This window comes from Excalfactoria chinensis, chromosome 6, assembly GCF_039878825.1.
Source record: "Excalfactoria chinensis isolate bCotChi1 chromosome 6, bCotChi1.hap2, whole genome shotgun sequence".
NCBI classification, from domain to species: Eukaryota; Metazoa; Chordata; class Aves; order Galliformes; family Phasianidae; genus Excalfactoria; species Excalfactoria chinensis.
The window spans coordinates 1,641,224-1,653,439 of NC_092830.1; the positions used below are offsets into that span (position 1 = coordinate 1,641,224).

Sequence of the window (12,216 nt, forward strand, 5' to 3'; positions counted from 1 at the left end):
TCTACAACCTGGAGAAAGTTTTTAATAGACTTAAGCAATTGCTGCTCTGAAGCAAATGTCTGCTATTTTATTATGCTGGCTCATGACATCAGAGGTGGATACTGCTGGTAAGGCAGTAGAGGTTGAACTTTCCCATCAATATTCCATTACATTTTGTTGCAGTGAGACAGATGGCAGCAGAGGGGCAGTCTGACAGAATGGTGTCTGATGTAGAAGTGTGTATGAAACAAAGGTATGGAGCTGAATTCCCCCACGGGGAGAAAAAAAATGATACTGACTACTGACCTTCATCGGTTCTTGCTGAACTTTTATGGAGACTGAACTGTGGATGTGAGCACAGTGAGGCTGTGGGTGGTGTGTTTCAGCAGTGGCAACAGCAACAAGAAAGTCAAGGTACATTCTGGACGCCATGAAGATTGTTATATCTGCAGCATGCAGGTTCTCACTGGCAAAAATGCACGGCTCATGGTGGGGACTATGTTGAAAAATAGTGTTTAGTAGCTGAGAATCTGCTCTATCAAATAGGGTTATTGTGCTCTTTGTACCAGTTATAGGTTCCACAGAAATAAATCAGAGACATTACTTTCAAAGCAGTCTATATATAAAAGAGGAACAGATTTCTAGCACTGCCTCTCCATGATGGGACAAGAATGAAAAGGCCTTTTTAATTATAACTTTTTTTTTGTACCTCATAGCGTGTGAAAAATAAAAGTGAACAGGTGGGAAATGATATACTTGTCTTTTTTTCCATTCTCCTTAAATTACAGTCCTGCCATCTGAGGGAGGACTCCTAGCAGAACAGGTTATAATTTCATCTTGTCACTACAAGCCAGTTCCGTATTTGACTAAAAGTTTTGTGCTTTTAGAAACCTCCCTTCTTGCCCTTTAAGTTGACAAGGCCCTTCAATGGGAGTGCCCTGAGTGAGTGAGCACCATGCAGATGGGAAACGCATTTTAATGCCATTTAGCTAAACATAACCCCCCTTTAATCACATCTCTGCTCTGTCTTGCTGTAGACTCACTTATTAATGTTGCTTTGGAGACAGCAAAATTTTCCCCAAAGATTCAGCTAAGGATTAAATTCATCTTTCCAACATTTTTCTCATTGTTGCATATTTATCTGTTTTATTTCTATTCGTACAGAGGTGTCTGCTTTCATTCACATTGCTTTCATTTGGCTTCTTGCATTCTTGTGGGTTGTAAAAGCAATATATATGGGGGAAATGACAACAAATTAATTTTACAAGCATAATGCAGAGAGAGGAGGCCTACAAAGCTGTCCTCCCTCGTGTATCGTTGCTGCTTATGGCTTATGAATTTAAATGTTCATTACTGGACGATGTAACTCAAGAAAGTAAAGAAAGTCACTCCTATTTACTGCTTGCAGATTTAGTGAATCTCCCTAATCTATCATGCAATATTTTATAACCCAGAGAGAGAGAGAAAAGATGAGAAAAAAAATCATTACTTACTCACGTACTTCAGTAACGGCTTTTCATGGCTTAACAAAAAAAGGCCCAAACTTGAGGTTATCTCAATAAAACAAGTGACTGACTGACAGCTGCCAGACCCAGGGCATAAATTCCAGTGATCATCACCTGTTAGGCATGTGCTTTATGTATCTGCAATCTTCATCTGGTTTGGGTAGGTCTACACCTACCCTTCACCACTACTAGTTAAGTCTGACTTACAAGCAACAGAAAGAAGATGAGTAGCCTCTGAATCGCAACAATCATTAATCTCAGCTGCACAGAAAAGCAACAACGATCTCAGAGATAAAATCTGTTCCTAAATTTGTTAGCTAGACCAAGAGTATTTTTCCACTATCAAGCAGTCTGTGCTCACACCAGAAAGAAACCACATCAGCCTCACCCCTCAAAGTGCCAGAGAATGATTGAGGCAGATCAATTGATCAGCGCCAAGCTGCCCAGAGTCAAGGCTTGTTCACACTTCTCTCTTCTACACACGTTTTTTCTCAGTGTTTTTCTCCCTACATGAGTCAAACAACCAGTTTCTGGGTTTGTATGTTGGTCTGGAACAATTCCAGGTTGCAGTGCAGAAAACAGCTTGTGCAGATTTCAGCCTCCTTCAGCCATTACATGCATGAGGTCCTAGTCATAGCCAGTCTCCAGGTCCTTCCTGCAGTACAAAAAGAGTGAGAACCTCAATAAACATGGAATTTCCACTCTTTTCACATTACACAGAACTCCTATATTGGGAAAGATGCACTCTGGATATGTTTTTCCTCCCCACACAGTAACATTCTTTACTTCCAACACAGTAATGAAGGCCACAACAGCCCTTTAGAGAGAACAAGGCATGTGCCGCAGCTACTGTTGTAGTCAGCAAAACAGGAAAGGAAATGTAGCTGGTGTTCTGCAGGGGTCACTACTAGGTCCAGCCTTGGTCAACAACGAGCACTGCACTTGAGCAGCTCAGCATGCTATTCTCCTCTTGCAAACATGAATCATTCAGTAATCTGGCAAAACATGACTGCCTATCCCTACAGTAATTGTTTCACTACTTGTACTGACACAGAGTAGATCTGAAAGGTGAATCATTGCCTCTTGTTCTCCAGTTTTAATTTCAGTTTTCAGAATTTCCTATCAGGACTTAATGCAATAAAGCATCACACCCTCTGCATTACATTCCTCACCAATTCTAAAACATGAAGTAAAAGGGAAAGACTTTAAAACATGACGCAGTCCATCCAAAATCTCTCTTACTTAGGATGCTTGTATTACACGTTGGCCTTAGAGAAGAATTCTCCTGCTCCCATTGAATTTTTAGAGTTACTTTGTTCCACTTTGAGGTAGTGATGGCTTTCAGAGGGAAACTCACCTTTAACTAGCCAGAAGCCTACAGGTCGAAGGGAAAAGGGACTGCTGGCTTGGTTCTCCTGCCAGTCTTCTGACATTGATCACAAAATCAAGGCAATGTAAGAGCAAGGTTGCCTTCATTCTCCTTTCTTCACATTAACACAGATTTCCAAGATGAAAGAAGTTGCCATCGTTGTGTTCTGTAGATGGTGAGATATGAATCCAGATTCACCTAATTAGCTGCAGGAACGACAGTTTACAAGCTGTTACTTTCTGTTAGCTTGTTTGCTATCTGTCAGAACCACCATCTACCAAAAGCTGTTACAAGAGGTATTTTTTAAAGGCTGATTGGATACACAAAGATCTGCTAATCATCAATCTAGGAAAACTGCAGTTTAGAAAGACTTAATTCTCTGCATACATTATTTTTTTCTGCTGAAATTGCACATGCTTACATCACCATTTACAGCTGAGAGAAGTACAAAGATTGATACTTGTAACAGGCATGCCTTTTTCCTTTAACTCATCCTCTGTAAGGCTGCACAAGGCCTGGGCACTATCAGAGACAAATATAATTGCATTATTCACCTCAGTGAACCACATAAAAACATGGGGCAGGAACAACCCTGTTGTGCTAGAAATCATTTGCCTGCAGGCTCCATTTTTTGGGAGCATCTTTATTCTGGAGAATCCTGTAAACCAGGACATTCCTGCATTCCCAGTGATAGCATTTTTGAATAAGACTAAGGGCTTTTGGCACTTCTCTATCAGTACCTTGGGTTGGTTCTCTGTTCCCCCACACTGGTACAATTACACATTACATTTTCCAAACAGAGATTTTCTCAAGTGGAAATAAGCTCATTGCTAAAAGCCAAAGATCTCGTTTGTTTACTTTCTGTTGCTTTTCTCGCAGCGCTAATATCCCTGTTTCTGGCAGCGCATTGATTTGTGCTCTAGTATCTAACCAAAAGCGTCAGCTTTCAGACATACAATAGTCTATTCATCTTCTGCTGCATCGCTACCTTCTGCTCTGGTATGGAATTCCTGCAAGCTAACGGAGCTCATATCATCACCTTTGTCCAAACAATTGTCGTGATCTTTTTTATTAACACTCACCAGTGTGTTGTTGGGCATTTTCTTATTTTCTTTTTCCTCATCCTCTAAAATCCATTTGCCCTTGGAAGCATCTTACAGACTTTGTAAACTTTTCAGCATCACCCAGCATCCTACCTCCTGGCCATCCCAGGGGCATTTTGGATTTGCTGCCTCCTCCACAAGTTCAATGCCCTGCCCACTCCATTTGTTCCACTGCTGAATTACTTGCAGGGAATTCTCACTGCTCTGCTGAGGATTAACTCTTGATCTCCCATAGTCCCTCCCTGAGAATCTCACAGACTTTTTCCCTAATACTCAGTCCTCCCTAAATTTCAGGGCTGAGTTTTTGGCCTTCGATGCATAGCAAAGGCTTCCAAGATATGAGTTGGTTTACATATGCATTACACAAAAGCACTTCTCTGACACTGCTCATTTTTATAACCTAGCCTTCCAATATCTGCCCTGTTATAGCCATGCTAGTAGCTGTAGGATTCAACATTGAAACATGGCACCAAGGGGCAGGCCTATATGAGTCTTCTGTGATTCAAACAGGGCTGAACAAGACTAAACAGGGCTGGACAACTGTATTACAAATAATATGTTACTGAAAATCCAAATCCAGGAAATCCTAATTGTGATAGAACAAAAAAAAAAACCTTTCAGCTGTGTTCTATTCTGAACTGAGTCACTATCCAGTATGCACTTCTATGCTCTAATATTTCTGCAACATTTCTGAATCAGAGAATTGCTGGAACAATATACCTGCCTTCAGACAGATCCTGGACCCAGACAGACAAGTGTAAAACTGGAGCAACTCAGTTGTTCATGTGTTTTCTCAGGAGTTGCGTTCATTTAGCTGACAATTGTCTTCAGATCACTGAATAAAACTGTTTTACAAGGCAGTCCATTCACGCTCCCATTTTTGAAATAAACATACATATATTTTCGTCATGTTTTACATAAGTTCCATTTCAAATGCATTAATTCAATTACCTTGTTTTATAGATACCGAGCATTCAAGCAGGTTTTATCAGTGCCAGAGAGCCAGTAGCAAGTTCCTGCTGGCAATATTCATAGCAAGACTGAACTCTAAATGTGCATACATTTACATCTGTAAGCTGAGACTTAGAGGATGAAAATGTAATTACTTAAATTCCACAGACTTGGACAAAATTATGTTCTATATATGAAGTTTTTTTTAAAATGCGTAACTGTTTCAGCCTGCAACCTGCATACAGCACGCCAAGTCCTTCTCCTTAAATCACTGCAGCTGAATTCATGTTGGCTCCAAAGGGAGAAAAATTTATCCTGCAGTCCCTGCTTCTAAAAACAATTTGCATTCTGTACCCGTTCAATACAATCTTGCCACCCAACACACCTCTTTCTTCACTCAACAGCATCAGTTCTCACTAACAACTTTATCTGTGTTAGAGGTTCACCAACCAATAGGGACACACCCCAAATCTCCAGTCACAAAACAAGGACCGGAAAAACAAACAAACAAACAAACACATCAGAAATGCTTCAACTTCTTACTTTCCATGTAACTTAATTCCACTCTCCTATACAGATAAGCAGAAACATTAGTTTAAATCTGCCGTATACTAGAAAACATGTCATTTGGATGACTGATGTTCTTCAAGTTCATCTCCATTCAAAGTGAGTGAGCACCAAGGGCAAGACCATCAGCAGCAAACAAAACCAGCTCCCTCCTGCATCACTCAGCACTGATGCACAGAACAGGGTCTCTCAGCACCATCTTTTGCAGAAGGACCCCAACAGTGTGCACGGAGGAGGGAGAGCTCAGTGGCAAAGTGAAATCTGCCTGTTTCTGTCAGGTTTTCCTCTTCATTTTCCATTGGAACGGTTCAGATTACTGCAGTTGACAGGAGATGCCCCACTAATTTCACAGGATTTAGGCACAACGCACCAGTGATTTAATCCCTCAGTTATTGCCTCCTAGACATATTCAGGAACAGGAACAAATCAAGGAGTAGAGGTGACAGACACAAACCCATAGACTGAAATGTGCCAAAGGCTGTGGCACATTACTCTCCATTCCCTCAGTGGTGAGCACTGAGCCATGAGTGCAAGCTGCTGCAGCTCACGGTAGAACAGAGAGCATCCAGCCATCAGCTCTGGCCACTGAACATTCAGCCCTAGCATTTGTCCTGGGATTACAGAACAAATTTGTTCCCATCTGTCCATGCAAGTTCAAACAGCATTCAGCCAAAACACCAACATTTTTAGAATGGCCACAGTGTCCCTTGAATACTCTTTGCTTACATACAGAAAATACCAGTGCAGCCACTAAGGTAGTGGAACACATGAGTAGGATGGACTTAATACAGAACTCACATTACACCGGTATTTGATGGATTACCAGAAAGTCAGAGATCATTGCTTCCAAGGATGAAGCTCCTTCCATGAGCCAATACTATGCATCTAATCTTTCCCTCCAAGCAAGCATCCCATTGCTAAAAAGCAAGAAGAAAGATGGAACAGCTCACAGATGTGCAGTCATGCACCCATCCAGTCGGTGGCTGAAGTTCTGGCTCAGTCCTGGAGATCAATCCTCTGAAGGGGAAACACGCCTGTACCTGCTCCTGCCCTACAGTACCAAAGAAAGAAATTCTCTGCCCAGATTTACCCTCTTTCTCCCTGTACTGCATATACACATAAAGATGCAAGTCAGAACACAAATTAACTGAGTGACGTTAGATACCAGCCAATGACCTCCTTTTGGGTTTCACATAGTAACAGATATGAAGATCATTATTCACATAAGCATTGCAAAAATATTGTTCCAAGGCCTAACACTGCCTTTTTGTTCAAGCAAACCCCTTGCTCAAGTGAAGATTTCTTCTTTTATTAATGTTTATAGAAGAACAAAAAGTTCTTTTTAATTTACTCAGCAAAGCAAAGAAATGAACAGTGAACATTAAATATACTACACAGGTTTAGATATCTCAAACTTCGAACAGCTCTGGTTTAATGAATGTGCATTTTTTTTTTGCCTGCATAATGAATGTTTCTAAAGATACTCTAAAAGACTATTTATGGTATTAATATTTAATATCACGCAGCCGCTTATATGGAAACAATTTGCCATGGGTATATTTCGGGTGAAAGTAAACAGCTTTGCTGCAAAGTTGAAATGTACCTTCGGTTGCGAAACCACTGAAACACCCGTGGTTTGCATCCTGAACAGCAAATAAAGGGCAGCTGACTTCAGAATCTTGAGATGAGTGGGATGGAAACCAGAAAGCAACCACACGAAAAATATGATTTAAAAATCTCGCGTAGCTGTTCACGTCCACATCTATTTATATAGGCTGATAGACTTCAAAATCATGTCAGCTGTAACTTCTGCCTCTCTCCCAACACATCTATCCTGAAATGATGTTATTTGAAAGCTGTTCATTTCCAAATGCCAACACCTGTGATTTTCACATCATCCCTTGAAATCCCATCACCTGTTACTGTGACATAGCCAACACTGAGGGCACCTCATGCTGTTTCCTAGGCAGCCGCAGGCAGCCCCATCACCAAGGTGCCTCTTTGCACTACTGAGTAACACTTCTCACCTCACAAATTTGTAAAGGAAGCAAATCCATGCTTGCATTATATTAATTACATTCTCCCATCTCTTTACTCCACATAACATTTGCAGAAACGTCTTCTCCCACACCCCATAAAGAATAATCTTCATCCTGTCCTCTTTCTTCTTCCTTAAAATTTTGTCACTTGCTTTCTTACAAGCACAGTAAATAACGTGGTTTCCCCAAGGGAATTAAATCTTAGAAGTCTGTGGCTCGAGTTAAGGCCTTGTAGTTTATCACTCAAGCAAGAGATACAAGTCTTCACATCCTACACAGGAGCAATAATTACACAAAGCTATTTGCATGCATGCATGCTATATATAAATGAGAAAGTACAGACCCACTACAAATTATAGCCATGAGCTTCTTCCATGTCTCTTGTACTTAAGCAAGTGCCCGCAACATGCCCTAACTATATGGAGAAGGATCTGCTGCTAGCAAGTCACAAAGGTCACAGGCATCCCTATTCTACAGAGAGGGCGCCATTCATCCTACCATGAAGCAGCTGATTGGCAGCCTGCTCTGGGGCGGCCTCTGAAATACAGCAACTTCATCACCTGCCCAAGTCACAAGGGCAATCCTGCCTGGATTCTGACATTTCCTTACCAAGCTAAGTAGTTGGTTGCTGGTGGTTTTGTTTGGTTACCTGATTGGTTTGTCTTCAGTCAATGCAAGCCATCAGCTGCATAATGTGTCCGTAACATTTACATGGTTAGTTTGCTTCAAGCATCCTCCAGTTGTCTTGCCCCACACCTCCATAAAATCACAAAACCACGCTGCCCTAGGGGACTCCCATTCCATCTCCCTCGTAAAGTAGGATTGTTTCCAGCAACAGATGGGACTAACCATTGGATCTCTGTAACTGCTCTTCAGGAAGGGAGATCACCCTCACTCTCTTCTTCTCTACATTCAACAAGCCCCATTTCTTCAGTCTCTTCTCCTAGGCCTGGTGCCTGAAGGCCCATTTTCTCCAGATCCTATAGTTAGATTTATTACTTCAGCACTACCACAGCAGCACTTGAAAAACTGGGAAGGTTGTCATAGCCATAATACCAGCTACCAGTTTACTGTTAGTACAGGGAAACCCAGCTCTCAATGCTTTATCCCTTCACGTGCTGCAGATGCTGAAGATCACTCGAACCAGCCATGAGATGGATGTACATATTCACCTACTGCCAGACAACCCCCATCACCTACACATTACCTGGATATTTCTCTAGAACTAAGGATCTCCTTCCGATTCTGCCACTTCCTTGGGTTCTGAGGCCATTTTATCTATTTTCCCAGTGTTTTCTTTTTGATAACGTTTTGTACACTTAAACATGCACAGTAGTTTATATTCAGTTTCTCTCTTCCTACATCACAAACTTCTAAATAGGCCCTGTTGATCTTTTGAGTTTTGTTAATAAATCGTTTTAGTTGCACACATATCTGCCACAATAGGGGAGATTCACAAGACTGAGCTACAAGCATTTATTAATTATAGGGATCAGGGTGTCACAGACCCATATCAGTTATCCCTAACGGAGAGCTGGCACTATACTGCACCTCTACAGCAATGTGATAAAAACAGGGGGAAAAAAGAGCACTGTAACAACTCTGTGCTACAAGCCTCCATTATATCATTCAGTTTTGGCCACCTTTGTCCCCCTGTAGTCTGGGTAACACTGCCAGCTGAATGAACACAACCACACTATTTTCTTTTCCACTTGAGCCAGTCCAGCTACAATCATCCCATTTTCTGATTACTCATACAGTACCCTGAACACATGAATGCCTTCAAAATGCACTACATTTAAAATATTCTCCTGCAGAAATATTCCCCACAATGTTTGCAGGAAGCAGCGTAGCAATGAGTCCTGGATGTGCAGACAGAGTTGAGGGACACACAAAGCTTTCCTGACCTCCATTAGTGGACTAAATCCATCAGAGCAAACAGAGGAGACTTCCCAACACCTCCCTAAAGTCAACTCACATAACACAACCCCTCTTCTGAGCTGTTAACATCCCTGAATTTCTTGCTGGACACAGCTGAAATACTGGTAACACGGCCCTGCATGCATAAAAGCCACGACACCCAAACCCTGCAGTGCAGACCTGCTCTTAGAGGTGAAATGCTTCCCGAGCACCTTCCGACCCCCAGAGCTATCAGTCTGCTTGGAAGCTTCTTTTTAAAAGCAGTGACAAGAAATACATCTAAACCAGCCTTTCACTTATTCAATACAGCTTCAACTCCCATTTGCTTTTGTATTACTTTGTATTCATATCTGCTTATTTCACTTAACTTCTCTAGTGCACAGAAGCCAGCTGGACAGAAAATGTAGTTAATGAAGCAGTTCTCTGGTGTCTGCCTCTTGTTTCCTTATCAGGCTTGTTGCATGCAAAAATTGGCTGAACTTCCACCATCATGCTTATCTCTGGAACCTCTGGCACACCCTTTAAAGCCATCCTTGCTGCCCTGGATGACAAGCCATGGACACAAGATGGGACACAACCACCTGCAGAGATGTAGAACAAGTCATCAGCAGATCAAAGAAAGCATTTTGCTTCCTCCATTCCAGCCTGCCACTGGGTCTTGTTTGGGCTGACTCGTTAAAAAGCCATAAAGGTCAGTCGTGCTCAGACTACAGATCTCCTTGGTAACGTTGCTTTTAAGTAATTAAATAACAGTCTTGCCATGACAGCTCCATGCTCTTCTGCAGGATTCTTACCTCTACGATAATGGTGCACTACCAAGAAGCCAATTCCTGGATCTGAATTTTAGCTGCCTACAGGACAGAAAATATCTGAACAGGTAATAATATGCATATAGTCATGGAATAGATGTTAGTGCAATCAAGACCTGCCACAGTAATAGAGAACAACATCCCACAGCGACAAGTCAAGAAAACAGAATATACACCTTTTTAAATGCAATTTTGGGCCTGGCCTGCTGCTGTGACCTGTCTGCAACTGCTCCTATTACATCCCACCTTTTGTATGAACTGCTCGCTTATGACTGCCCCCGTATTGCACAACCATCAGAAAAGAATTCACCTGGGCTAATCAGCACAGAAATTACAGCAGCCATCAGACCACAGACCAACTCAAGCAGTCAACACAAGCTGTGCTGGTGTCAGCCACTTCCACACTAATCCTTGACCAGTTTGGCTCCCTTTTTGTTTGAGGGAGAACGCTGTCTGGGATCTGAAGAACAGCAGCTTTTGCAGGTGACACAGCTGCAGCTACACAGGGACAGCCCCAGCCTCTCCCTGTCACCCCTCCACTGTCCCCACTCAACTGGAACATCACTGGGGCGAGTAATAGGCAAACACTGCCAGCATTTAAGGATTTAGGATGGCATGCAGGAAAAGCAAGAATTGCTGCTTTATTTTATTTATTTTTAATGTCCTACCACTTTTAAAGCTACTAATTTTTCACCAGTCATTCTGGTACCGTCTGTACCACACTACCCACTTATGCAGATTGTTTGCTGCCAAGCCATATAATTTCAATCAACGACTGACGTGCTCAACCCACCTTCTAATAAACAGTGATAAATAATTCCAATTAGATACTTAATACCAGGGCATGTGCCCTTAACCTATAATTGCACTTTTCCACTCATAAAGGGAGATAGCATAGTCCCTGCTATATATTTACAAATAATTTTCTCTCCTATTTTAATGCTTTCAGGGCTATTTGACATTTCATTCTCATGCTTTTCTCTTCCAATTATTTTTTATTGGCTGTGATTTTGTGCCTTCTACTATAGGCGCAGAGGGCCGTCTGCCAGCAATTCCACCTCTGCTACACAAGCCTTGTGTCAACATCTCCCTCCACCTAGACAACACTTGAAACCTAGAAAACAAAAATCAAATATCCAGCCCGCTCTTCTCCTTCTATTGCCTTGCTGGCTTCACAATCAAGTCCAGACAACCAAACCTGAGACTTACATTAAAATATTATAATAATAATAATAATAATAATAATAATATGTTTTACTAGGATTAAAAAGTCTTGTTGCTACAAGACTGTGACCCCATCAAACAACACTCCAGTACAGGCATAGGAATATCAAAAGTGACTGGCATACTTCCATCTAGTTTTGAACACCTCTGGTTTTATTTTCAATCTCTCTTCCCCAAATAGGCAGGATTTGCTTACAATTAGCCCAAACATTAAAACTGGAAAATATTTGTGAAGTATTTTGTTCATCTACCATTCAGTATGTAAATATCCTTAATGAGACCATACAGAATTTGTTACCATTTCTTTCTTCTTTTGTCAGCAGAGTAACTGGCTCAGAACTGGTTACCTTTATCACCACTGCTTCTAAAACCAAGCTATTCTTCTGCTCGTTTCTTTCAGGACCCTTTTAACTACAGGCAGCAGAGATACTACACTCCACTCCATCAAAGCACTGCTGCAGCCCTCACCAGCAGAGCATAAGCTGAAGGCACCTAATTTGGCTATCATGGAGTAATTAGCCAGACCATCAAAGGCCTGACCCAGCTGCTGCAGATGCTCCATCACACAGAGCTGTATGTCTTTGGGAGAGACCTCGAGAAGCAACAGAGCAGCAGCAAATCTGAGATCATGTGCACAGAATCAATGTGGAGCAATACAGGTTTTCCCTTGTCCTCAAACTTAAGTTTTCTCTTAAATATTGCAGCCATTAGCCCTCTGACACCAAAGTAAATGCTCTCATTTCAGGCTCT

General features: G+C 41.7%; 1 long non-coding RNA gene across 1 annotated transcript; it reads right to left on the bottom strand.

Annotated features, from left to right (window-relative positions):
• Positions 1 to 1,170: 1,170 nt before the first annotated feature.
• Positions 1,171 to 11,938, bottom strand: LOC140254337 (uncharacterized). Its single transcript, XR_011904163.1, has 3 exons — positions 11,814 to 11,938; positions 2,842 to 3,059; positions 1,171 to 2,139 (listed from the first exon to the last, which is right to left on the bottom strand). It is a non-coding gene; the product is annotated as an uncharacterized lncRNA (long non-coding RNA).
• Positions 11,939 to 12,216: the final 278 nt, after the last annotated feature.